Source organism: Giraffa tippelskirchi, chromosome 10 (genome assembly GCF_054371585.1).
Source record: "Giraffa tippelskirchi isolate mGirTip1 chromosome 10, T2T-mGirTip1v1.2.pri, whole genome shotgun sequence".
In the NCBI taxonomy this organism is placed as follows: Eukaryota; Metazoa; Chordata; class Mammalia; order Artiodactyla; family Giraffidae; genus Giraffa; species Giraffa tippelskirchi.
In genome coordinates, this window is record NC_137284.1 from 104,541,565 (window position 1) to 104,569,210 (window position 27,646).

Consider the following 27,646-nt stretch of genomic DNA (forward strand, 5'->3'; position numbering starts at 1 on the left):
TCTTTACAACCCCGTGGACTGCAGCATGCAGGCTCCCCTGTCCTTCATTATCTCCCAGAGTTTGCTCAAATTCATGTCCATTGAGTCAGTGGTGCTATCTAACCATTTCATCCTCTGCTACCCCCTTCTTTTGCCTTCAGTCTTTCCCAGCATGAGGGTCTTTTCCAATGAGTCAGCTCTTCGCATCAGGCGGCTAAAACATTGGAGCTTCAGCTTCAGCATCAGTCCTTCCAATGAATATTCAGGGTTGATTTCCTTTAGGACTGACTGGCTTCATCTCCTTTCAGTCCAGGGGACTCTCAAGAGTCTTCTCCAGCATGAAAATTTGAAAGCATCAGTTCTTTGGCACTCAACCTTCTTCATAGTCCAACTCTCACATCCATACATGACTACTGGAAAAACCACAGCTTTGACTTTACAGACCTTTGTTGGCAAAGTGATGTCTCTGTTTTTTAATATGCTGTCTAGATTTGTCATACCTTTCCTTCCAAGGAGCAAGTGTCTCTTAATTTCATGGCTGCAGTCACTGTCTGCAGTGATTTTGGAGCTCAAGAAAATAAAATCTGTCACTGCTTTCATTTTTCCCCTTCTATTTGTCATGAAGTGATGGGACAGAAAGCCATGATCTTAGTTTTTTGAATGTTTAGTTTTAAGCCAGCTTTTTTCACTCCCCTCTGTCACCTTCATCAAGAGACTCTTTAGTTCTTCTTTATTTTCTGTCATTAGTGGTGTTATCTGCATATCTGAGGTTGTTGATATTTCGTCTAGCAATCTTGATTCCAGCCTGTGATTCATCTACCCCAGCATTTTGCATAACATACTCTGCATATAATTTAAATAAATAGGGTGACAAAGACAGCCTTGCCAGGTTTGAACCATTCAGTTATTCCAGGTAAGATTCTGTTGCTTTTTGACCTGCATACAGGTTTCTTAGCAGACAGTTCAGGTGGTCTTGTCCTCGGTCTCTTTAAGGATTTTCCACAGTTTGTTTTTAAGGATAGTTCCACAGATTAATGACCTTATTCATCTATTACTATTTTTTTTTCTTTAAAGATGGTCTTAGACTTTATTAGTTTTTCTCTGAAGATGAGTTCTAAAGGCATGAAGCACTGGAAAGTGTAGACTTATCTTTAAATTCTGTTCTTTGTAAAATCAGTTTTACTACACATTTCTACCTAAATAGGACAGCTTAGTTATAGTTTATGTGTGCTACATCCTAAGACATTTGAAATACCATTAAATGTTAATATTGATATTAAACAGGAAAGCTTGAGCTGGATGCCCTGAGAGCAAACATGGGATCTGTATCCTTCAGTGCTAATCCTCAGTATCTAGCTCCCATCCTGAAACTCAATAAATATAATTGAGTGAAATAAATGAGAAAGTGTTCCCCCAAAGGTGCAAATATATGCATCAGAATATGGGACATTTTAGCTAGGGCATCTTTGCAATAAATTTACAGAATCTGTATGTGGTTGTGGTGAATTATTTATCACTATTATAAATATTTGTCTCCATTTGCCCAGGACAATCTCAGTTTTTTACACCAATTGTCCTTGTGTCTGACGTGGTTAGCAATTCCTATCATTTTCAAAGATGCACATGTTTTAATAGTAACTTTTATACTCATAATATCCACTAGCTGTACTCTCCAGCTTATTCAGTAACTAAATTCTTCCTTTCTTTTCTTCTATCTTGGATAATGTTATGTTAATCAAAAATAACTTGCAGGAAGTAGAATTGGACAAATTCAGGCTAATAGGTATATGAAAAGTATAGGTATACAATCTAAATAGCTCAGAAAAAAATGTTTTAAGTTTTAAGCAGGAAACTGCCTGCATTACAGAAGACCCGAGTTTGATCCCTGGGTTGGGAAGATACCCTGGAGGAGGAAATGGCAACCCACTCCAAGATTCTTGCCTGGTAAATCTCATGGACAGAGGAGCCTGGCAGACTACAGTCCATGGGGTCACAAGAATAGAACATGACATAAGCAAATAAGCCATCAGCATACTTTCTAAATCTTATAGTCATTAGAAAAAATGTAAACTAAAAAATGCTGATAAGAGTAAATATGTAGAATTTGGAATTTGGAATTTGGAATGTCCTGCATGCCTAGTTGCTCAGTCATGTCTGACTCTTTGTGACACCCATGGACTGCAGCCTATCAGGCTCCTCTGTCCATGGGATTCTCCAGGCAAGAATACTGGAGTGGGTTGTCATGCTCTCCTCCAGGGGATCTTCCCAACCCAGGGATTGAACCCAGGTCTCCTGCGTTGCAGGTAGGGAAGCCCCCAGTGTCCTTCTAGGGGCATTTGAAATTCTGAATATGGCACTAGAGGGCAGAAGAAATTTGGGTTTCATACTCCAAACAAAATAAAGCTTCCACAAAAGTGCACAGCAGTTACTATATTTGAGAAAGTTAGTTGCATATTGTAACAATCTTCTCCTTGATGACAACATGATACTCAAGAGGGATTATATTTTACTAATTCAAAGTTTAAGTTAGAAATGAGTAAACTTCTGTGGTTTTGCAGTAAGACAGTAACTGAATTATACAATGTTTCAATCCCACTCAAAACTGTATTGAGGCTGGAAAGAACTGGCGCTGGATATCAAAGCAGATACGGACCCCTGCTGACACCTACTGAAAAGAATCCATAGGTGAGGTTGAAGATCTAGCTACTCTATTAAAGTAGATACCACTGGGGCTTTAAGAAAGGTTAAAAAAAAAATACTCCTATAGAATCAAAGGAGTAAACTGTAGTTATTCTCATTTTTGGTCATGTGAAATCCTTTCCCATTTTTATCTGGCCTTTAAAGATAAGTATTAATGATTATAATCAGTATCAGATCATACCTACAGTGTTCTAGGTGCAGATTAAATGTTTTACTCCAGATGACACCAGGAAATAATTAAATTACAATTTTCCTATTACTGATGAGGAAACTCAATCAATATTACGGATATTAGAATCAGAAACATTTTAAATATCATCTGATTTAGTGATTCCAATTATTCCTGCTATAAATATGCTCTGATGAATATTTTGTATACAATACTGACAACTCTTAGACAACTACAACTACAACTAACCCAAATAACTATTTCAATTTTCATTATTCAGCAGAATTTCTGAGTGCCTGGGTATTCTTATTTTCAGTGTTACTGGACAGGGAAGGATATCTCTTCGAAAGGACTATCATTTTTGAAACTTGCCCTGCTGTGTAAAAATACATTTTCCTCTCATACTCTTTCCTCTACATTCTCACTAACACATCTTATCATCTGACTGTTCTAGCAGGAGAAATTCATTGTTGCTATATTATGTCATGCTCAGATTCAAAGTGAAGTTGAGCATATTTTCACTTGGTTATTATTGGCCATTTGGATACTCATTTTTGTGAATGTTCTATTAACATCATTCGTGCAAATTTTATTTAGAATTTTTTGCTGTTATTGTTGCTTATACTTATTGATTGGTAATTATTTACATAATCAAATACTATTACATCATATGCTTTGCAGTTACCTCACCTGTACTTGCACATTAGCAATGTAGTGTCAAAGTTGTTCTGTTTTTCTCACTTAGTGCTTTTTTTAGTAGGTATAACTTACACACCATTACATTAACACCTCCAAAAATCAAGATGTAGAGCAGCTGAAAAAGTGCCCTCATGACCTTTTGAAGTCAAACCCTTCTTCCAGTCTAGTTTCTTGGGCTCACTGACTAATCAGTGTTTGGTTTCAATACTTTTACCATTTCAAGGTCATCATATTAACATAAATGGAAACATATTTTACACAGCCTCTAAGATTTAACTTCTTCCACTTTGAACATTGCATCTAAAGATTCATTCATGTTATATGTATCAGTAGTTCTTTTTTTAAATTCCTTGAAGCATTTTGTTGTATGGATGTACCAATACTTATCTATTGACCTGTTGAAAGACATTTGGGTAGCTTAAAACACAAGTGGAATTGGAATATCTCTGGCAATTTTATGGAGTACCAGATGTCCACTGGGCTACATAGTTATGCTCAACAACAGAATATGGAGTTTATGAACTTCCTGCATAATAGGCAGCAACATAAAATAAATACATGCTTTCTTTTGCCAGTTGTCTTTATTGTGCCTTATGTTCTAACTAGACATGAAACTGAACATATATTAGGCAATAAAGGGAATAATTCTATGTCTGGGTAACAGAAATTCACATAAATGAATGCTTTTTCTTAAATGCATGGTTAAAGTTTTTCCAAGAAAATATCATAATTAACATTTACTAAAATCTCAGAGTATTTCTTGTAAAATGGTTAAAGCTATAATCACATTATTCAGAACAAGTTAGAAATCATTTTGAGAGGAGGGGATATATATTTTGGGGACAGAAAATAAATTATTTCCCTATGAATATACTTCTAAAATGATTATGCTTCAGTAAGCTGAGGCAGCTTTTTAAATAAATGTTAATTGGTTAATTTTATAGTTATATATTTCTTTGATTAGGGAAAAGTGAAGTTTTTTTTTTCAAAAAGAGAACCCATATTGCTAATGTAAAACTAACTTGGCTTTTAGTTCTGTAGTTAAAGGAATTTTCAATAACAGTTCATTTACAATATTTTTTAGGATTCTTTTATTTTGAATTTGTTTATTTGATTTCTTCTAAATATGTAGGTCATTGGGTTCAGAGAAAAACAGGTCATGATTATCTACCTTTTAAGCTTTTGGAATTATGGTAAGTATAAATTGACAAGAAAGTTTAGTTTTTATTCAATTTGATAAGCTAGGAATGAAATAAGAAGCAACAGCAATTATTTTTAATAAAACAACTATATTAACCCTATGCTTTTGATTATGAAATAAAATTTTAACTTAAGAACATGCCTCTTACTTTGAAATATCATCTGTTGGGGACAGACAACAAACTTTAATAAATACCAGACAATCCTTTAAGGTCTTTGTGACAAACAGATAAAATTATTACTTAGCTTATTTCAAAAATTAAATTCAACTATATATATATACATAAATATGTGTGTGTGATTTTCACTTTATTTCTCAAAATGCCAAAATATTATAATATGTAACAGAAAAGCATTACATGGATGTAAATTGCTGCCGTCAAGTGGCTTAAATTACACTGAGAAAATGTTAAATGATAGTGAGAGTTGGGGAAGACAATAAATATGGAGAATAGACCAGATATGGGATGATGATAATATAAAATTGTTTGCTGTGACTGAATGTGCCAATAATTTGAACAGGTCTATCAACAGGTCACAGAAAATTGTAGAGGAGTGGAAAACATTGGTTGATAAAGGACAAGAAAAATAAGATAAGTACATAGGATAAGAAAATTAGCTAATATTTTAAATGGGCAGTTTTTATTTTTTGCCAACTTCATTAATATAAAATACTAGTAACTCAGGCAACTAAAAAAACTTTTGAATAAAGGAGGAAAGTTGGGCAAAAAGAAAGCATGAGCAGTAAAAATTATAATTGAGTAACAGATGGTTAGTAAAGTATGTGGTATGAAACTTGCTCACGCTGTTATTGGGTTAATGTTACTCTTAAAACAAATTATCTCTATGATGATAGATTTTCCAGTGTTGCTTTTCACTCTTCTAGTCTGCCTACTCTAACACAATGACTATTTCCTCTCCCAAATCCAATAACCAATTATAAGAAAACTCTTTAGACTGGGAATGAAACCACTTTGGCATTTTATTAGCTAGAGAGACCTAGACTACATCAAAGCTGCACTGCCTCCATATCCCCAGAGGTGGAACTCAGGACTTAGCATTACTAAATCCAAGATTAGACTCCTCAGGTGATATAAGCCATATTATAAACTTTTGTTCCTTGCAATATAAAGAAACCTGTTGTCATAATGATTGAATAACTAGGTTTTACAGTCCAAATCATTGAGCCTTTTTTCAAAGAAACAGAAGTAATGAATTTTTAATCTTCGTACCTGAATTTCCTTTTATTCTCTTTTTCCTGACCCAGGTCTTTCAAAATTCTTGTTTTTAACCATGTAGGAGTTAAATTTTCCTTAAGGATGAGGACTATGACATCATCAAGTCTAGAAAAAAAAGTCTATTTTAATCCCCACTGGAGTATGAGGATATGCCTCTGTATTTATTAATGTTTTATCTTTCTCTTACAGTAATCCCAGTGTCTGACATGAAAGAATCAGGATCTTTCTGACCCTGATTACTTACTGGACTTCTCAATACTATGCTTGGCTAGCTGCAGCCCCGCACACATTTTATCCTTTGTCCTTACCTTACTTTCTGTGGCACAGCCTCTAGATGTACACAAGGTGTCCATTCACCTCTTCTTTGATAAAAGAATACTTTTGTTCAAGGAGTAAGTTCTTCAACTTTCTAGCAAATGTTTCATTTTCCAAAATTGGTCTTTCACAGACTATTTTATGTTTGGTAAATGAAGTCACAGCTTATATACAGATTCCCCATATCATATAGCCAATAATTTATCCAATAACTTATCCAATCACTATGTATGTATATTGTATATGTACCTATGTACACATACATATGTGCATGTGTATACATATATATGGGCTTCCAGGTGGCTCAGTGGTAAAGAATCTGCCTGCCAGCTCAGGAGACAGGAGACATGGTTTCAGTCCCTGGGTCAGGAAGATCCCCTGGAGAAGGAAATGACAACTCACTCCTGTATTCTTGCCTGGAGAATCCTATGAACAGAGGAGCCTGGTGGGCTAGAGTCCATGGAGTTGCAAAGAATCGGACACAACTGAGCACACAGACACACATCACATCATACATGTATATACACACTGATAGTGAAAAGTTGCAAGTTTTATTCCCTTATTGTAGAAATTACAGTGCCATGCAACAGAAACTAGGGGACATATGTATACCTATGGCTGATTCATGTTGATGTGTGACAGAAAACTACAAAATTCTGTAAAGCAATTATATTTCAATTAAAAAATAAAAAAAAACACAATGCATTTTGAAAAGAGAGCAATATTTGTTCTCTTTAATCTTTCTTCAGATCCCACTATTGTTTAATCAAGAATTAATTTCTCTGTATATACAGACTCTCTCCTTAATTTAAATAAAAACTATATAAAAGTAAATGCTGCAACCATACTGCCCTTGTTAATAATTTAGAGCAAACTCTGTATTAAATTATACTCAGAAAGAATCTTTTGAAGGGCTCATTCAATCACATGTTGCTCACTAAAAGGAGCCAAATGCATCCAAGTGTGACTTTTGGCAATGTCGTACACAAAAAGGCAGTTCAATATGAGTTAATTATAGTTATGATGTCTTTTATAAACAATAATGATAAGTTTAGCACTCCATCATCATTAAGATGTAAGCAGTTATTGTAGATTGGTTTGAATTACAATCATATAAAGCCAATAAATTCAATTTTTAGCTGATAACACACTCATCTTAGAGATTAAGGAAGCAGAGTTTCTTTCTGCCTTCCTTTCAGTTTTGTGCCAGCTACTTTCACCTTCAAGAGATCACATAGGGATGGTCACAGTCACCCACCATTCCCCCAGTTCTCCACACAAACAAAAAAATGACATTAAAGTCACAGTATTATTTTCCCTATGAACTATCATACAGAACAAAGGAAGAAAAGTATACTAGCATTCATAGCCGGTGACTCAGCCTACCAGACATATAGACCTCAGACTTAGACACGAGGATCACAACAGCAGGCTGAATCAAGTCACTGAAACAGATTTCTGCCACTACTTAAAGGCTTACGTATGGAGTAACAAACAATAAATGCTTGCTGAAAGAATGCATGATTGAAACAATATAAAGCCAATAACAACGTTTAAGGAATCCAACTATACTTTAAGCTAGATTCAAAAGGGGAATGTTAAGAGAAGCCTCAAAGAATCAAATCCAATATTCATGACATTGAACTGAATTAATAATATGTCTTAAGAATGCTAGATTTAATTTTTCAGTCTCTCATAGAAACTTCTTTTTCACCTTTTGAAAGGCATCTTTCCCATCACTCAACAAATCTTTGCCCACTCTGACAGTTTCATCTCTACTGTCATTCAACTTTGCCCTGAAGACCTCAAATATTCATAACTAAGGGCAATTCTGATGCCTATTACTTAAGAATCAGTGGTAACATGTGATAAAAGTTGTGGCTTTTATATGTACCTTCAGGATGGAGCCAAAAAAGGCAGACTATTACATATACATCTTTCAAAACTTAGTTGAATGCTTACACTGTATATTGTGGAGAATTAAAGCTTTTAGAAAGAAGGTGAGCATGTGTTGTGCTGTACTAAGTCGCTTCAGTCGTGCCTGACCCTTTGCGACCCTATGGACCAAAGCCCTCCAGGCTCCTCTGATGTGGGATTCTCCAGATAAGAATACTGGAGAGGGTTGCCATGGCCTCCTCCAGGACATCTTCCTGACCCAGGGATTAAACCTGCGTCTCTTACATCTCCTTCATTGGTAGGCAGGTTCTTTACCACTAGCACCACGTGGGAAGCCTCAGAAAGTGAGCATATCTGACCTAAATAGCACAAACTTATATACCAAAGTTGGAGAAGGAAATGGCAACCCACTCCAGTATTCTTTCCTGGAGAATCCCATGGACAGAGGAGCCTGTGGGCTACAGTCCATGAGTCGCCCAGAGTTGGACATGACTGAGCGATTTAACAGCAGCATACACCAAATAATGAGAAAGATGTTTCTAGGCACTAATAAACTAATAAATGTAAATGCTTGATATTTGTCCCATAGGACATGAAGAGTTCTGCTGACTGGGCCTTATTTGCTTGCTCTAATCTTATTCAAAATCCATTTGACATCAGATACATTTATAAGGAACAGAAGTTTCTAAGCATCATATCTATTGGTACAGATAAGTGAGACACAGAAGGATAGAGATTAGAAAAAAGAAATGGGAGTATAAATGTGAGTTCAAGTGCTTTGGGGTCTTTGTAGTAACCCAGTCTTGAGGACAAACTTCCTCATAGTCAAGCAGGACCAAGAACAATAAACAATTTCCACCATAAACTGAATCCCAGCTTATAAGGAAGCAATGCACTGATGATTAATAAATTGGCACTTTCAACAGATTCAGTCTTGGTTCTTTGCAATGCCAATGCTTATCTCTGCTCCCCCACACAGTACCACTAATGGCTTCATAATAGCAGTGATTTTTTTTTTTTTAATGATACGAGGTTGTTAACTCAGTGAGCGATGAAACAAGAATTATTGAGCCGACTATTCTTTTAGTTCACTTCAGTTCAGTCGCTTGGTCGTGTCCGACTCTTTGCGACCCCATGGACTGCGGCACGCCAGGCTTCCCCAACTCTCAGAGCTTGTCCAAACTCATGTCCATCCAGTCGGTAATGCCATCCAAACATCTTATCCTCTGTCGTCCCCTTCTCCTCCTGCTTTCAATCTTTCCCAGCATCAGGATCTTTTCAATGAGTCAGTTCTTTGCATCAGGTAATCAAAGTATTGGAGCTTCTACTTCAGCATCAGTTCTTCCAATGAATATTTAGGACTGATTTCCTTTAAGATGGACTGGTTGAATCTCCTTGCTCTCCAAGGGACTCTCCAACACCACAGTTCAAAAGCATCAATTCTTCGACACTCAGCTTTCTTTTTGATTCAACTTTCACATCCATATATAACTACTGGAAATGCCATAGCTTTGACTAGATGGACTTTTATTGGCAAAGTAATATCTCTGCTTTTTTGTATGTTGTCTAGGTTGGTCGTAGCTTTTCTTCCAAGGAGCAAGCATCTTTTACTTTCATGGCTTTAGTTACCATCTACAGTGATTTTGGAGCCCAAGAAAATAAAGTCTCTCACTGTTTCCATTGTTTCCCCATCTATTTGCCATAAAGTGATGGGACCAGATGCCATGATCTTCGGGTTTTGAATGTTGAATTTTAAGCCAGCTTTTTCACTCTCTTCTTTCACTTTCATCAAGAGGCTTTTTAGTTCCTCTTCACTTTCTGTCATAAGGGTGGTGTCATCTGCCTATCTGAGATATTTGATATTTCTCCTGGCAATCTTGATTCCAGGTTGTGTTTCATCCAGTCTAGCATTTCACATGATGTTCTCTGCATATAAGTTAAATAAGAAAGGTGACAATATACAACCCTGATGTACTCTTTTCCCAACCTGGAACTAGTCCGTTGTTCCATGTCCAGTTCTAACTGTTGCTTCTTGACCTGCATACAGATTTCTCAAGAGGCAGGTATGGTGGTCTGGTGTTCCCATCTCTTTCAGAATTTTCCACAGTTTGTTGTGATCCACACAGTCAAAGACTTCAGCACAGTCAATGAAGCAGAAGTAGATGTTTTTTTCTGGAATTCTCTTGCTTTTTCTATGATCCAATGGATTTGGCAATTTGATCTCTGGTTCCTCTACCTTTTCTAAATCTAGCTTGAATTCTTTTAGAGAGGCAACCTTTTAGGTATTACCTATTTGAGGCATGTCTTCCCTTGCTTCCTTTCTTTCTTCCTTCTCTCCTTTCTCTTATTCTTAATAAGGACAACTGAGCATCTTCTATGTGCCACATGATATATTATAGGCTAAGTGCTTAAACAGGTCCCTGTCTGCATACAGCTTAATTCTAGTGATAGAAGACTGATAATAAACTAATGAATTTTTCATGTTTTTGATGATGGTGGGTGAGCACTATGGTGAGACTTAAAGAAAGGTGAAGGGATCACACAGTGTTCTTGGCTGGGAAAACAGATGCTACTGTATATACAGCAGTGAGGAAAGCCTTTCTGACAAGATGATACTTGAGCAATGACCTGACAAAAAAGAAGTGATAACATGTATGGTTCTCTGGAGGAAGAATATTCAAAGCAGAGAAAACAATAGATGCATAGTCAAGAGAATGCTTAAGTTTATTTAACTCTCAAGTGTTACAAAGGTTTACAAGAGTAACACTGAGCGGGGAGAATTCAGAGAGATGATAGAGAATTTCTTTGCTATTTCCCTGTGGCAGCTGGGGTGGAATTTTTCTAGGCAACATTTCAAAATATATCCCTTGATGGCTCCAGGGTTTCTCATGGCAATTCAAATCTTGCTTGTTGTACTTCGAATCAGCGGTCAGGATTATTATCCATGTGGTTGTATGGAGGCCTATATTCTTTATTTAAAGCTCATATCATTTCAATTTCCCTATAGGCATCTTGGCTTGACATCTAATAAGTCTTTTCTTGACTTTTCTGCTCCATTTCAAACACTTGTGGATGTTTCCATTCTTCATTTCAAGCTTCACTACACATTTAATTTATTCAGCTATATTCTATGTGTTTGGGACATGGAAATGGACTCCTGTGATAATACATTCCGCCATATTTACCTAAAAATAATTATTTCCTTCATGTCAGCTGACCAGTGGGTCTAATTGTTTCACTGAGCTTACTGTCTTCATAAAACTACATTTTTAAAGAATCAAATTCTCATATCTAGTTTTTATTCAAGGAGTTTATAGAAAACACAGACACATGGTAAATACATAGTTTAAATTACATAAGCTGCCTCTTGAGCACTGGTTCTTTTTTCTTGCCAAATTCCATAAAATGTGAAAATTTATATAATAGACCAATATAGTATGAGCAAGATGGGAGACTCTTTGACAGCCAGATGTCCCAATTTTTTAGCCTAAAATATAAGATATAGTTGTTCATGTCAATAAATATGTAAAATAGGCTACCATGTATAAGCAGTTTTCAATATGACTTACAAGAATTATGTAAAAATAACCCAGATTTGTGCTACCATTCCAGTCCTGAAAATTCAATGTTTTATTTTCTATTGGAAATAAAATAGTTATAACTACATTTTCAAAGTCCACACTAAAGGGAAAAAGGTGAGTAAATCAATGAAGCACAGCCTGTGTCCTCATAATTCACTAAATTAAATGCTATAATTTCGTCCACCAGACTCCACAGAAAATGAAACCTAATTTCCTCAGAAACATTTAAAGATCCACCTAGCTAATTCATTTAATAGGGAACACTGAATTACACCTCATGGTATTGGAGGAATATAAATTTGGAGATTACTAAAGAAACAAAAACACTCAGAAGTAACAAGTATTGACTTGCTGTCAGGTAGCAATCGCAGAAATGGCTGGTAAACAATACATTAAATGGTTGTAGAAACATTGTGCTATTTATTGCCATCTCATGGTGGCATGAGAAAGTGATAACAAGCTAAAATTATGCTTTTATTTGGCGACACAAAAGCTCATTTATCCAACACCCACCCACACAAATTTCTAATTATTCAAGATGTAGTCTTCTTAATGACAAAATCTTGACCTGCCATTTAGCTACTGATCCCGAGAAAATTGTTTAATGTGTGTCTCAGTTTCCTCTACTACTAAACACAGTAAGGATAGTGCCTCCTCATAAGTTATTTATAGGAAACAAAGAAGTAGATATATATAAGGTGCTTAGACCAGTGCCTGATACATAGTATGAGTTATAAAAGTGCTACCTATTAATATACTTATTGCTTTGTATGGTATGGACTAGACTGGGAGAGGGCAATATAACTATCCATATAAGCATTGTATGAGAAAGATGATGGGCAACTTCTCAGGCCAGCCCAGGTATTCTTACCTGAAAATTGTATATAAAGAAAGACTTGAGAAGATCACAGACCAGAGACAGAAGCTGGCTGAAAGACTGAGAGTTAATAATAAGAGGCTATTACAAAGTGATAAAGGGGCCAATTCTTCAAGAAAGCACAATAATCCTAAAAGGGTATGCAACTAACAATAGAGCATCAAATATGTAATAGAACTAAAACAAGTAACAGGTAAATGCACTATTATATTTGTAAATTAAAACACTCTCCTTGTCAGTAACTGATGGGTCAAGTAGGTAGAAAATCAATAAAGACAGAGTGGACCTGAAGGTCACTATCAATCCTCTCGGTCTAATTGATAATTTTAGAATACACTCTTCAATAACAGCTGAATGCTCATTATGCTCAAATTCACATGGAACATTCACCACAAAAGACCACATTCTAGACCATAAAGCATACCTCATCAAATAGGAGGAATAGAAGTCATACAAAGTAGGCACTCAAACCACAATGGAATTACAAAATCAATAGCAAAAACTTAGCTGGAAAATCACCAAACACTTGGAAATTAAATGGTACATTACTAAATAGCAAATAACATATGAGTCAAATAAGATGACGCAAGAGGAATTAAAACAAATTTTGAACTAGATGAAAATAAAAATAAAACCTGTCAAAATCATTGTCATGCTATAAAAATAGTTCAATGCCTAAAGGAAAATGTATAACATTCAGTGCATGTAAGTTCAGTTCAGTTCAGTCACTCAGTCGTGTCCGACTCTCTGTGACCCCATGAATTGTAGCACGCCAGGCCTCTCTGTCCATCACCAACTCCCTGAGTCCACCCAAACCCATGTCCATCGAGTCGGTTATGCCATCCAACCATCTCATCCTCTGTCGTCCCCTTCTCCTTCCGCCCCCAATCCTACCCAGCATTAGGGTCTTTTCCAATGAGTCAACCCTTCGCATGAGGTACCCAAAGTATTGGAGTTTCAGCTTTAACATCAGACCTTCCAATGAACACCCAGGATTGATCTCTTTTAGGATGGATTGATTGGATATCCTTGCAGTCCAATGGACTCTCAAGAGTCTTCTCCAACACCACAGTTCAAAAGCATCAATTCTTCGGTGCTCAGCTTTCTTCACTATCCAACTCTCACATCCATACATGACCACTGGAAAAACCATAGCCTTGACTAGACGGACTTTTGTTGGCAAAGTAATGTCTCTCCTTTTAAATATGCTATCTAGGTTGGCCATAACCTTCCTTCCAAGGAGTAAGTGTCTTTTAATTTCATGGCTGCAATCACCATCAGCAGTGATTTTGGATCCCAAAAAATAAAGTCTGACACTGTTTCCACTGTTTCCCCATCTATTTCCCATGAAGTGATGGGACCAGATGCCATGATCTTAGTTTTCTGAACGTTGAGCTTTAAGCCAACTTTTTCACTCTCCTCTTTCACCTTCATCAAGAGGCTCTTTAGTTCTTCTTCACTTTCCGCCATAAGGGTGGTGTCATCTGCATATCTGAGGTTATTGATATTTCTCCCGGCAATCTTGATTCCAGCTTGTGTTTCTTCCAGCCCAGCGTTTCTGCATAGAAGTTAAATAAGCAAGGTGACAATATACAGCCTTGAGGTTCTCCTTTTCTATTTGGAACCAGTCTGTTGTTCCATGTCCAGTTCTAACTGTTGCTTCCTGACCTGCATACAGGTTTCTCAAGAGACAGGTCAGGTGGTCTGGTATTCCCATCTCTTTCAGGATTTTCCACAGTTTATTGTGATCCACACAGTCAAAGGCTTTGGCATAGTCAATAAAACAGAAATGGATGTTTTTCTGGAACTCTCTTGCTTTTTCGATGATCCAGCGGATATTGGCAATTTGATCTCTGGTTCCTCTGCCTTTTCTAAAACCAGCTTGAACATCTGGAAGTTCACGGTTCACGTATTGCTGAAGCCTGGCTTGGAGAATTTTGAGCATTACTTTACTAGCATGTGAGATGAGTGCAATTGTGTGGTAGTTTGAGCATTCTTTAGCATTGCCTTTCTTTGGGATTGGAACGAAGACTGACCTCTTCCAGTCCTGTGGCCACTGCTGAGTTTTCCCAATTTGCTGGCATATCGAGTGCAGCACTTTCACAGCATCACCTTTGAGGATTTGAAATAGCTCCACTGGAATTCCATCACCTCCACTAGCTTTGTTCGTAGTGCTGCTTTCTAAGGCCCACTTGACTTCACATTCCAGGAAAAAGAATGATATAAAATCAATAACTCAAGCTTCCAATTTAAAAGACTAGGAAACAAGGATCAATTTAACTCTAAAGCAACCAGAGGAAAAAAATAATTAAAATTAGAGCACTAAGCATGAAATTGAAAACAAGAAAACAATAGAGAAAAATCAACAAAACTAAAAAATAGTTCTTTGAAAAGAACCACAAACTTTACAGACCTCTAGCCAGGGTAATGAATATGAAAAGAGAAATGACATGAAACACCGATATCATAACTGAAAGAGGATCATTACTGCTAATTCCCTGGATTTAGATGACAATAAAAAATATATAAACAGCTTCATGTCTACAAATCTGATAATTCAGATAAAACAGACCAATTATTTGAAAAACACTAAGTACCAAAACACACAAAAAAGTAAATTACTTCCGTAATTCTATATCTAGTAAAGAAGTTAAATCATAAACTAGCCATCCAAACCAATAAATCACCAGACTCAAATGGTTTTACTGGTAAATTCTAGCAAACATTTAAAGAAAAAATGGCACTAATTCTCTAAAATCTTGTCCAGGAAAAGATACAGTGAGAAAACTTGCCTCTTTCTCTGAGAGTAGCATTGCCCCAAACACCTAAGCAGACTAAGGGATTATAAGAAAAACTATAGACTAGTGTCTTTCTGAACATTGACAAAAGTATCCTCAAAAATATGAACAAATTGAACTCAAAATGTATAAAGAATGTCATATTCCATGACCAAGTGAAATCTATTCCAGATATGCTAAGCAGGCTAAATATTTGAGAATTAATCAATGTAATCAATAGAAATAGAAAATCATATTATCATATCAGTTGAGTCATAAAAGTATTTAGCAAAATCCAAGGTCCATTCATGATAAAAACACAGATCAAACTAGGGACCAAGGGGAAATCTTCAGTTTGATAAAGAATATTTGCATAAAGCCTACAGTTAACATCATACTAAATCATGAAAATCTGAACATGTAATATTTTTAACATAACAGTTCTAAAATTGATCTATATGCATTTAACACAATTTGGGGACAGGGAGGGAGGGAAGGACAAATTTGTGGTATGGAACTAACAAACACAAGCTACTGTACTTATAATAGATCAATAAGGATTTACTGTATGGCACAGGCAATTACACCCACTATCTTGTAGTAATGTATAATGGAGTATTATCTTCACAAAAACTGAATCATTATATTATGTACCTGAAACTAATACAATAGTATAAATCAACTATACTTCAACTAGAAAATAATTTTAAAAAAGAAAAAAATTATGTGGGAAGGGGAAGAGTCATTGTGATTCACTCTTGAAAGTATGTATCACTTTTGGCTATATTTCTTGGCCAGCTCTTGGTCATGGAGCCCCAGTTAACTGCAAGGGAGTCTGTAATCTGTCTCAGTTCATAGAAAGAAGAGAATATGAAAATGGTGAACTCTAGGGATCTCTTCCACATCTGTGACCCATGGAGAAAGCAGAAATTTTAGAAATCCCGCCAAAAAATCACAGTTCAATCAGATTCAGGGACAAAGACATTGTCTCTAAAAGGATTCTCTTAGTACATAGAAATGTTTGCTGGAAGTAACACTGGACCCTTGGAATTCACAGAGAACTAAACTGAAATGAAGGTGATAAGAGGAAATATAAATTTTATTTAAAGGAAGGGAATGTTATCAAGGTAATTCTGGGGATTAGGATGACATTTAGCAGGCCAGGTTCCAATAAACAGAACACTGGTTGTTGTTGTTTAGTTGCTAATTAGTGTTCAACTCTTTTGCAGCCCCATGGATAGTAACATCCAGGCTCATTTGTCCATGGGATTTCCCAGGCAAACAAACTGGAGTGGGTTGCAATTTCTTTCTTCAGGGGATCTTCCCAACCCAGGGATTGAACCCACATCTCCTGCATTGGTAGGCAGGTTCTTTACCACTGAGCCACCACGGAACATTGGAATGGAGTGCAAAAAGAAGACTGGTTAAGAAGGCAGTTCTCATAGGAGACAAACATCACTCATCGCTCTCAAACTTTCCAGAGGCTAGTTGTAAACAAACATTTATTAGTGTAGAAGCTCCAATAGAGATAAGTGTCTTTTTCTTCGTTCACTATCCTTTCTGTATTCTATTTTATTCTCACGACTCAAAAATGTTCTGAATTATTTTCCAGTGTCCCCCAAGCATTAAAATTCCAATAAAGACATAAATTTGTTTTCAAAAAATCTGAGGAAGTAATTTTGTAGATATAAACAAATGAATTCTAAAGCTTATGTGGAAAGATAACATCTGTTAGCACCTGTCATTTTTTTTCTTCTTCATCCTTATCTATAACTTTATCAACGCTTTTTTTTTTCTATCACTGAGGAAAGTGTATCACTTCAGGAGTTATACTTGCACCTGATCCAGTCACCAGACTTCTCTGTAGTGGCCACTGGAGTTTGCTTTTCTCTCTCCTCACTCCTTCACCTGTGGGCACGGCAGGAGTCTGTGAAAGGTGAATTACCATGTAGTTCTTGCCATCAAAGGAAAATAGGATTAAACTCCTGTTTCACTTCCAGCTAAATATCAAATGCCAGGCAGGTGTTTAACCTGTGTGGATCAATATTAATTTTTCTATCTTCCCCTTAGCCTACAAACACATTCAAGTGCATTCTAACTCTCTTTGCCCTTCCTGAAGCTACCAGTGAGAACAATTTTCAAAGAGATGGTAAACTGCCTGCATATATTTCCTCTCCACTTCTTTATCCTCAAATCCCTGTAGATGGCATTCACTCCTGCTGGTTCCTCACATTATTAAAAAAAAATGATTAGTGACTTTCTATTTTCAAATACAAAAGTCTTTTTCCAGCTTGAGTTGCATTTACTCTGAGATATTTTTGCTGTTTTCATTTTAATAAACAAACAACTTCATTCCCTAAATCCCTGAGTGGAAGGATATTATTAGTTCTCCTTGAATAAAGCATACACTAAAACAGATTCAATCCATCCATGTGAACTCAATTGATTAAAGTATCTTGACACAAGCTATGATTCTTCAAGAAAAATACAAACGTCTTGATTTAAAAGAATTTCTGATGTATATTCAATTAATTATTCTAGTGGAACACTGATTCATAAAAGTAAATTCTTCAGCTCAGTAAAAAATGCCTAAAGGCTTAAGATTCCTTCTCTTCTTACTGACTCAGCATGTTGTTTCATTTTTAGATATAAACACATTAATGCAAAGTACACTAGAACTGCTCTACTGGAGGATTAATCTGGTACTAAAATTATTTGACTATTTCCTTTGAAGCAAAAGTAAACACTTAAACTATTTTAAAATAATTTTAATGGTAATGTCACATTTATTGAACAAATCTTTTACAATGAGTTACAAAAAGAGACAAATGGCAAGCGAAAGTCAGGAGGGAGCAAGATAATTTTTAGTTTTCAGAGATGAGGATATTAAATAGTACCCCAAGTGAGATTTTAGCATTGATCATGTTCAAGGGATGTTTTGTCAACATAAGTAATGAAATAAGAGAAAGCAACTCATTAAAATATCCAGTTTTACGTGTGGCAAGGAATTTACCAACAACCATGCTAAAATTTATTGTCTTTGCTTTATTTTTCTGGTATTCAAATATTAAGCCTTTTAAAATTTACTGCAGCATATGCATTATACAATTCAAGGTCAAATGTAGAAGCGACCAATCTCTTTGGACAAATTTTTGACTTGTTTTATGTGCCCAACCAAAAAATTTTGAAATAATCATCATAATTATTACAGTGCCAGTTATAATTGCTGTCACAAGCAGAGCCCTATTGCAAAGGAAACTAGCTCTTGCTGCAAGCTAATTCTGTGCCATTCACTACAGAAACTTCATATGTTATCCATGGAATCCTCTCAACATTTCTGTGTGGTAGCTGTTTACTGAGTGAGGAGAAAATTGCCAGACTTGCTCCAAGACAATATCCAGTATTGGCAGCTTTGAATTCAAATGAGGCCAGTGCCTAAGTTTGTTTTCCGCATCTGTGAAGGAGTAGGGGATAAACTGGGAGATTGGGAATGACGTATATGCATTACAATATATAAAATAGATAACTAGTAAAAACTGACTATATAGCACAGGGAACTCTATTCAGGTCTCTGTAATGACCAATATAGGAAAAAAATCTAAATAAGAATGCATGGGTATGTGCTAAGTCATTCAGTCGTGTCTGAATCTGTGTGACCCTATGGACTTTAGTCCACCAGGCTCCTCTGTCCATGGGATTCTCCAGGCAAGAATACTGGAGTGGGTTGCCATACCCTTCTCCAGGGGATCGTCCCAAACCAGGGATCAAAATTGTGTCTTTTATGTCTCCTGAATTGGCAGGCGGGTTCTTTACCACTAGCATCACCTGGGAAGCCTGTGGATATGTGTATATGTATAGCTGATTCACTTTCTTGTACAGCAGAAGCTAACACAACATTGTAAATCAACTATACTCCAATAAAAATTAATTTTAAGAAGACAAACACAAAACAAAGGCGGTGGTGCAACTTCGGAGTCTATAGGTTTACAATGTACTCATTTGCAGGAGAAATGAAAAATGAGAGGGTTAGCTTGTGTGACCAAAAAAAAAAAAAAGAGAGAATTCACACTTCTCCTCTTTTTCTGCTAGGGATAATTCCAGATTTCCTGCTCAGTTCTTTCTCTGCATTGTTTAGAATTGGAGAGATGACTGTCTAGGAAAATTGAGAGGCACAAAACCAACTTTTGTTTGTTTATATGGATGGGTCTGGTGCCCAAAGGGGACTGGGAGGAGGAGTGAAGAAAAGATTTCACTCAGGCTGAGAAGATTAAGAATTTTCTGGGATTTTAGCAGGAGATGGAAGGTTTAGAAAACTCTCTGTAAGACTCTGAAAGAAAGTTAAGGAAATTGAATCTTTAAGAAATCCTTCTTTACATTAGAGAAACAATCCACCTTTGTTGTTTCTAGACTGCATTTAAGATCTAAATGTTTTAAGATTACTTTTAGATACAGGCATGAAATTTCTTTGAATACAATACTGGGTGAGGAACTGGTCATGTGGAGACTTGGCTTTGTTTTGAACACAGTAGACATCTAACTAGCATTGAGACGGAACATTACGTTTTAAAAATCTTTCCCTCCATTTGTATTACAGCCAACGCCTCTGGCAACTCGTACAGGCAATGAGACTAAAATGACCTTCTCTCCAATGGCTGCCTCCAACAGACCTTCTCCTGAAAGCTGCTGCTGCTGCTAAGTCGCTTCAGTCGTGTCCGACTCTGTGCGATCCCATAGACGGCAGCCCACCAGGCTCCGCCATCCCTAGGATTCTCCAGGCAAGAATACTGGAGTGGGTTGCCATCAACTTCTCCAAGCCTTAGAAATTTTAAGAGGTCAAATGTCTGGCAACAGATGACAGTACTGTGGTCTTAAAGAAAGTTTCATTAGAGTTTCATGTCAACCAAGCTGGAGACGGAGAAGGAGCCCTTTTATCAGAAAGGAAAACTGGGATGAAGGTGCTGTAACCTGAACTCTTGAAGTATAATGGGCTCTACCATTGGAAATTGTTTTCATTGGCAAGTTTCCATTGATGCAACCTAGTTAAAAACCAACTGAGATGACCAAAGTGAGCAGTGAGTCCAAGTGAAGGAAATTGTTGATAAGGCTTGGTATATGAACACGGGAGACAATTTATCTAGGCTGGTGAAGTCTGTTCTACCTACTTCACCACTGTAGCCTGTTCAGAGCAACACACAGGATCCTTAAGGACTCTAAATATATAAGTACATATATATAAGTACTCGCTTTATGTGCATTAAGCAACTTGAAGGACTACTGTACTTTCTTCTGAGCCCTGCACCATCTGACATCAACTAACCTCTTACCCAGACTCCACTGTAGCAAGATCACTGAAGGGCACCATTCACTCTGCACTACAGAATCATGTTTAAGGAGGCCAACTACCTTGATACACTAACAAGGCAATGACAGATACCCTCCAAAAATGATGTACTTCATCTTCATCCTCCGTCCTGGTTCTCTTTCCATGCAAGCAACTGCCAGCCATAAGTCCATAACCCTTGCCATCTCCGTGCCCCAGTTCTGCCTCTAAATCATCTGCAGGTTTTGGAGTATGTTCTTTTAGACTTGTTGATTCCACTTATCCAGTGACCCTAAAGCAAAGTATATTCACTAGGTTTGGGAAGAATACTTTCAACTGCTTTCTTCCTTTTTTCCTTTTTCCCCTTATCCCCTCTTTCTCCTTTCTCTCTTTTATTGTCAGATGTTTGAACAAGTTACCTGTTCACTGTCACTGCATTTCACTTCATGCTTGTTCTTCATCTTTCATCATAGATGCTTTGCTAAGTTACCTCTTCCTAATTTCACACATGAGTTCCAAGTTGCCAAATTAAATATCATTTTTATATTTTCAATTCCTCTTTCTAATACTGACCTCTGAAGACAACATTTATTCATATGTTCATTCAGTTTATTCTACTAATATTTTTAAACACCTACCTTCAACAAAACAGTATTATAAGCAAGGAGAATAAAGAAATAATCAATAAATACCTGGTTGATGTTCTTGTGAAACATATACATACTTTCATGTAGGAGACAGATATTAGACAAATAATCATAAAACTAAGTTTAATTAAAATCCAAGTTAAGTCCTCTGAGGAAATTAAATTCCATTTTATTACAAGAGTCTGGCCTATATTGAGACTTGAAGTCAACCTCCCAAAGAAGTTAGTCTTGAGCTGAGATCTGAAAAATGAGTAGAACTTTATCTAAAGACACGGGGACATGGACACACTGAACAAAGTGTTAGTGGCAAAGGCATATTTTCCTGTACACTTATCCTTAGGAACGAGGGTAGGAGGTGGGATGTAAATGAAATGCTTAAGAGAGAAAATGAGAAACATAATTATAATTTATGTTGTTATAGGTTTTATTTTTGTACCCAGCACCTTTTGGACATTATTGTGTTTGATCTTCAAAGCCCCCTGAGATAGATGGGTAAGTATTCTTATACTCTCTTTTACAGATGAGGAAAGTGAAAGTGAAAGTCACGCAGTTGTGTCCAACTCTTTGCGACCCCATGGACTGTAGCCTGCCAGCCTCCTCTGTCCATGGAATTCTCCAGGCAAGAATATTGGAGTGGGTTGCCATTCTCTTCTCCAGGGGATCTTCCCAACCCAGGGACTGAACTTGGGTCTCCCCTGTTACAGGCAGATTCTTTCCTGTCTGAGCCACCAGGGAGGCCCTAATGAGGAAACTGGGATGCAAAGGATTCCTAAAATGAACGTGCAGAGGGCTCATAGGAGCAGTGCCCTGATTAGAAGCCTCATTTCTGAGGTTCCATGAGAGGCTTAAAAACAAAATTTTGTAAATAAAATGAGTGGAGAGACAGAATCTCTTTAAAGAATTAGTAACTGCATCCCTCATTAGCTGGAAAGTTATTTATCCATGATAAATAACTAAATCACCCACTGGGAAACCTGAAGAAATCCATCCCCAGGCTTTTGGGTTTTCTGAGAGAGGTGTGAGATTCAAGTTAGCTCACTGCCTTCAAGAATTTAGATTTTGCCAAAGGCAGAAAGCATAAAAACCTGTAAAGAGAATCTCTAACCAAATTCCTTTGGCACAGAGAATTCCTCCCAACTACCCATTTATGTCTGTGTTTTTCCTCTCTCTTTGTTGTTGTTGTTCTGCTTGGCATTCAAATTTGGTTTCTCAACAAGATACTATCTCCTTTTGTAGTTGTTGTTGCTCAGATGCTAAGTCATGTTAAACTTTTTGTGACCCCATGGACTGCAGCACATCAGGCTTTCCTGTCCTTCATTTTCTTCCAGAGTTTGCTCAAATTCATGTCCATTGAGTTGCTGATGCCATTCAACCATCTCATCCTCTGTCGTCCCCTTCTCCTCTGCCTTCAATCTTTTCCAGCATCAGGGTCTTTTCCAATGAGTTGGCTCTTTGTATCAAGTGGACAAAGTGTTGGAGCTTCAGCTTCAGCATCAGACCTTCCAAAGAATATTCAGGGTTGATTTCCTTTAGGATTGACTGGTTTGATCTATCTCCTTTATCCTTCCTTTGTTATCATGTACCCAGCACATAGGCAAACTGTCTCTCAGCTGCTCTCACCTCATTTTAGGTCCCTGAAACACCACATCTTTGCAAGTATAGGTGAGACAATGTTAATTTATCTGCCACCTCTTTTCATAAAGATAATGAACTAGAATCATCCATGATATGGCTATTTTAATAGCACTTGGTAAAATCATAACATAGATTTAAGTATAAGAATATGAGGCCAGGGGGAAAAACATTAAAATCCTGAAAGGACTGTTGGATGGCCAGGGTTAATCACTTATCCAGTTAGCAGTGATCTAACTGTTCTAGTTCTCACAAATATGAGAGAACATGAACTGAAAATTCGTGAACCTGACTATGATGAGATGACAGAGGAATAGAGGACACCTATCACTTGATGAAATAGTTTGTCTGAAGAATCCATGGCACAGCAGGGAGTTGTCTTGGGAATGGAGCACTGATTTGGAATGTGGCAAGTTTCACAAGAAGTGTTCAGATTGATACTGAAGGAATCATAATAAACAACTCCTCAGAGAACATACAGTTTATGAAAATGTTACAATCTGAAAGTGCCATCCTGCCCCCGTTCCTCAGTAATCACCTGAATCTTCCTGTCACTGTGTGGTTCCAATCCAACAAACCCACATTACACACTTTCTTAAGAGAGCGTCACACTTTATCTCATCAGCATGATCCAAAAGAGTTTGAAAATATCATGAAGGTTCTATCAAGTTGACAATATATATTTTCAGAGCATAGAGAGACAAAAGAATAGATTAATTCCTTTAGTAACAGTTACTTAATAATTTAGGTTTTCTTTCTTAAAATTGAAAAAGCTCTAAATGTTATTATACAGTGTTCTATTTCTCTACGGTAATATCTAAGCCATACAAAGGTTTTATATTAGGGAAGAGTAATGTTGTTTGTGCCCTAATGGATATACTGTACTAGGTACTTTTGTATTAATTCAGTTTTTATTCAATTATTTCTAGATCCTATAAGTGCACAACTCCCAGTATTGTTGCAGAATATCCATGCCTTAAGGGCAAGAGGGATGCCAGTACAAATAAAATTAAAATGTCTAAAATAGATTTTAAAAGGGCCATAGCCAATAACTTATTTTTCAAAATAGATTCCCAAATGGTTTCTTAAAACCAAATAAAAGAAGTAAATGATATTATTTGAAAGTTTATTGCTTTCACTGACCACCTCCACCACCCACCCATTACCTCCTTGCCACACTTTGTTTTTCTCATAATTGGGTTGGTTAGTTATACAAACTGATTTAAAAGAATTACAAAGTCCCCTATCCACTGCTCAAGACATGAGTTCAGCTGTAAATTCATCCTATATTCAGACTTATTTTTACTTGAAGTTAGGTTTTTTAAAAAACTAAATCTGAGAGAACTGATAGTAAAATATAGGTTTTACTCTTCTGGATCCTAGGGAGGGGTGTGTGTGTGTGTGTGTGTGTGTGTGTGTGTGTGTTTATTTACATGTATATGCAGATGGGGCAGGAGAAAAAAGTAAAAGCAAGTTTATAATATTCTCTAACCAAATTTTGAAAGTTGTTTACTGACTATAAGACAGAATTTTTCAGATGATTTTTACATTTAATATACTAGAAAGGGCTATACTCAGTCACATTTTGTGGCTCAGATTATAGGTTAATTCCAATGGAATCACCCAATTTAGGGAGCTCACTGATCCCAGGAGTTAAGTTTCTTTAAATGTGATCCCATTATTTATGGAGTTCCAAAATAAATATTTTAATCTATAATTATTCATTGCTTTGAAAGTGTGGAAATGCCATTTCTAGAGCGCAAGCATTTCATCATTTTGATACCAAGGAATATGACCAAATCATATTCTTTTAGGTATTCTACATTTAAATGTGAATCAAAATAACTAAGATATAATTTTTGGTTAAACTACTGTGTGGCAAACAAAAATTAATTAATGGTCACGGTTTTTCTGAAGAACGTCTGAAGTGAGGGAGGAAAGTGTTACTTAATTTGGTTCATTTTATTCACTTTGGTTTTTTCCTTCTATCATGAATGGATCTGAAACATCAACTGATAGTTCTCCTATAATAGCAGATGAGCCCCTAAAATACTATAAGGACAATAAGTGTAGCTGTGTGATTCCAAACTTAGAACCAAGAGGACTTAGTTCAGAAGACTGTCTTTGAGACAGATCAAATTTTACTGGTGTTTTAGCAGTGTGTTATTATTTTTAGGAACAACCTTTAAAGATATTTTGTTAGTCTTTTAGAGTTTAAACTGTCATTCTTAAATGACCATTTCTGCAGTTGTCTTGAATGGATCCGTGATTATAGTTGGTAGTATGGACATTTGCCATTGGTTCAGGTTATTCTGCATGTGCACAGAAGTCCAACGTGTGTGGGGCTCCTTCAATTTAGGAGGTAAAACCTCCTCTCATAGAGGAGTCTAATATTTGAGTTTCTTACATGTCTCGACTCGCTAGAAGTTCACATTCAAGCACCTGCTCTGAAACTTTAATTTGAAGCCAGTGATGTGAAGAAGTGAGAGTCACGCAGCATCCATTCTAGGACAGATAGCGACAGGGCAGGTGCATCTTCTTTTCTCTGTGTAAGAGTGGAGCAGTTCTAACCAGAGAAAAGCAGATTTGGTGTCATCAGTGGCATTGTTAGTATAGGATATGGTGTCTGAATTCAACTGCAAGATCAATTCTGGGATATAATCAAACAGGAAATTGTGTCCTGCCAATTAGCCTTAAATCCCAGTTCTCTGATCGCTGAGAGATTCCTGTGACCATCTACAGAATTCTTTTCATACATTTTTTAAAAATTGTGAACTACAGTTGACTTCTGTTCTTGAAATTAAAAAATTCTATCCAATATATTTGTGATTGAATAAGGGATAGAGAGAGGAAGTAAGAAGGGTGAAAGAGAGAAAGAGAATGAATGAGAGAGTGAGAATACAGGTACATTATTAGAAAAATTACTAAGCTGTCTCCTGCTTTTATTGTTGCCATGACACCATAAAATGTTAAAAATTGTATTGCAAACTGTGATTTTGGGGCAAGGCTACCCCACGTCTACAGAGCAGTGGCTGTGCAGGCACAGGAGGGCCAAGAGGAGCTACTCCATGTTAAAGGTCAAGAGGGGTGGCTGTGAGGAGATACCCCTTGTCCAAGGTAAGGAGCAGTGGCTGTGTTTTACTGGAGCGGCTGTGAAGAGATACCACATGTCCCAGGTAAGAGAACCCCAAGTAAGATGGTAGGTGTTGTGAGAGGTCGTTAGAGGGCAGACACACTGAAACTATAATCACAGAAAACTAATCAATCTGATCACACGGACCACAGCCTTGTCTAACTCAGTGAAACTAAGCCATGCACTGTGGGGCCACCCAAGATGGATGGGTCATGGTGGAGAGGTCTGATAGAATGTGGTCTACTGGAGAAGGGCATGGCAAACCACTTCAGTATTCTTGCCTTGAGAACTCCATGAACAATATGAAAAGGCAAAAAGATAGGACACTGAAAGATGAACTCCCCAGGTTGGTAGGTGCCCAATATGCTACGGGAGATCAGTGGAGAAATAACTCCAGAAAGAATGATGGGCTGGAGCCAAAGCAAAAACAATACCGAGCTGTGGATGTGACTGATAATAGAAGCAAGGTCCAATGCTGTAAAGAGCAATATTGCATAGGAACCTGGAATGTTAGGTCCATGAATCAAGGCAAATTGGAAGTGGTCAAACAGGACATAGCAAGAGTGAACATCAACATTCTAGGAATCAGCGGACTAAGATGGACTGGAATGGGTGAATTTAAGTCAGATGACCATTACATCTATTACTGTGGGCAGGAATCCCTTAGAAGAAATGGAGTAGCCATCATGGTCAACAAGAGTCCGAAATGCAGTACTTGGATGCAATCTCAAAAATGACAGAATGATCTCTGTTCGTTTCCAAGGGAAACCATTAAATATCATGGTAATCCAAGTCTATGCCCCAACCAGTAACGCTGAAGAAACTGAAATTGAATGGTTCTATGAAAGCATACAAAACCTTTTAGAAATAACACCCACAAAAGATGTCCTTTTCATTATAGGGGACTGGAATGCAAAAGTAGGAAGTCAGGAAACACCTGGCCTAACAGGCAAATTTGGCCTTGGAGTACAGAATGAAGCAGGGCAAAGGCTAATAGAGTTTTGCCAAGAGAATGCACTGGTTATAGCAAACACCCTCTTCCACCAACACAAGAGAAGACTCTACACATAGACATCACCAGATGGTCAACACCAAAATCAGATTGATTATATTCTTTGCAGCCAAAGATGGAGAAGCTCTACACAGGCAGCAAAAACATGACCGGGAGCAGACTGTGGCTTAGATTATGAACTCCTTGTTGCCAAATTCAGACTTAAATTGAAGAAAGTAGGGAAAACCACTACACCATTAAGGTATGACCTAAATCAAATCCCTTATGATTATACAGTGGAAGTGACAAATAGACTTAAGGGACTAGATCTGATAGACAGAGTGCCTGAAGAACTATGGACGGAGGTTCATGACATTCTATAGGAGACAGGGATTAAGATGATCCCCATGGAAAAGAAATGCAAAAAAAGCAAAATGGCTGTCTGAGGAGGCCTTACAAATAGCTGTGAAAAGACAGGAAGTGAAAAACAAA

The 27,646-nt window shown here is 37.0% G+C and overlaps 1 long non-coding RNA gene across 1 annotated transcript; it reads left to right on the top strand.

Annotated features, from left to right (window-relative positions):
• The first annotated feature begins 2,195 nt into the window (after nucleotides 1-2,195).
• Nucleotides 2,196-27,646, top strand: LOC145522351 (uncharacterized). Its single transcript, XR_014065994.1, has 3 exons — nucleotides 2,196-2,282; nucleotides 20,026-20,496; nucleotides 21,919-27,646. It is a non-coding gene; the product is annotated as an uncharacterized LOC145522351 (long non-coding RNA).